This window comes from Struthio camelus, chromosome 2, assembly GCF_040807025.1.
Source record: "Struthio camelus isolate bStrCam1 chromosome 2, bStrCam1.hap1, whole genome shotgun sequence".
Lineage (NCBI taxonomy): Eukaryota > Metazoa > Chordata > Aves > Struthioniformes > Struthionidae > Struthio > Struthio camelus.
The window spans coordinates 125,790,282-125,792,002 of NC_090943.1; positions in this window are offsets into that span (position 1 = coordinate 125,790,282).

Consider the following 1,721-nt stretch of genomic DNA (forward strand, 5'->3'; position numbering starts at 1 on the left):
AATCTTTGTTAGATGTTACTTACCTATTTGAAAATAAGATTGAACTGTGTCTATTAAGATAATATTAGCTTTAGAGCTATAAATGTTTTAAAATTTTTGAAAAGGTGCTTGGTCCATATATGATAGGAATTTTTAAAAGGATTTTATCTAGGTAAATCTGCAAATCTCATCACTAAAGATTAAAGCATGATACAAACATTTTACAGTTTAGTTATGAGAGGGCAAAGGAATGGGAATTTTGTTGTGCTCTGTCTTTAAGCTTATAAAATATTTTGCTATCCCTAAGTATTTAGTATCACATGAATAGACACTTCTAATTGGAGTCAAGATTCCCTTAATCTGAGCTGAACAAATGATTTTGTTCAGCAGTTGTGGGAAGGGGTACCATGTATGTTATAGGTGAATGAATGGTTATCCCACTAATACAAATGCTGAATTCTTCAATTTGTGCAGCCCAAGGTGGCCTATAATACTGATAGAGATGGTTTCTGGTACTAATTTTTTTTCTAGTGTTTTTGCTCCCATTCTGGCGCTCTTTTCCACCCACTTGCTGAAGTATTGACTTGCTGCTGTGATTTCAATACAGAAAATGCCAACTTACAATTATTTCATTTGTGAGAATTGGACGATGGAATTCTGTTTGGGTTCTCCACAATGAGTGGAGTAAAATTTGAACTGAATTCGTAGCAGAGTCAACTAATTGTAAGGACTGCAACCAGTGACAGACACGCTTTGTTCTCTTCTGTTGTAGATAAATCACTCTAACCACTATTATCTTAATAGTCCAACTAGTGATTTACAATTTATTTTACCTCAGTTCTAGATTTTGGTACACTGTACTCAGCTTAATCTTACTGGAGTTTTGCTCTTATTTCAGATTATTTTTGAAAGTTAATTATCCTTCAGGATTTTATGATCCTCCAAAGCACTTGCAGCCCGCCTACGCTCTGTTTTTCTGTTTGTGATTTGTATAGTCCTAAATGAATTAAAATGCTGAACAGTACTGAATCAAGAATGAGTCCCTATAAAACTCCCACTTCATACCTTTCCCACTCTGACAACCATTAATTACTGTGAGTATAATAGGGCCATTGAAGGAGCTCAAGGAAGAGAGCAAATTCACTAATTCATGAAACTGCACCTGACAACTGTAGGAGAGAGTAGCCTACAAAGTGTTTGCCAGTATGTTACTGCCTTCATTTTCATGTGTTAAGCATCTGTTTGGTGCTTTGGGGTTTATAGCTGTGGAAGAAAGCGGAAGGGCAAGTGGGTATGTCCAGGTGGTATGTCTGTCCCAAACTGTTTTTTTACCTTGTACGTCTGCATTATCTTGATTTTTCAGTCTGCGGTTTGCACTCCCTATTGAAGCATTGCTGTGGAGCAGTAGTAATTATCCTGCCAGATGTTTGGGTTTCTAGTAGAACTGGTAACATGCAACTTTCTGCAGGAAGTTTTACACTTTCTCATTATTTTATTTCTATGTTACAGCAAGCTCTAGTAATCACTGACAGAAGAATTTTGAAGACTCATCCTGTGAAATTGGTGCTGCTGCAATCAGAGCTGTTTTTACAAAATGTCAAATGCCGCAAGTAAATAGCTAGGGTCATGAATCTCCATGGAAAGGCAGAATGCTGTGGGGAATATTCCCGTTATGGAATACCAGCTCTCAGGGGTCTGTCTTTCTGTCATTTCTTCGTGCATTTCAATTAATTATTTGTCCC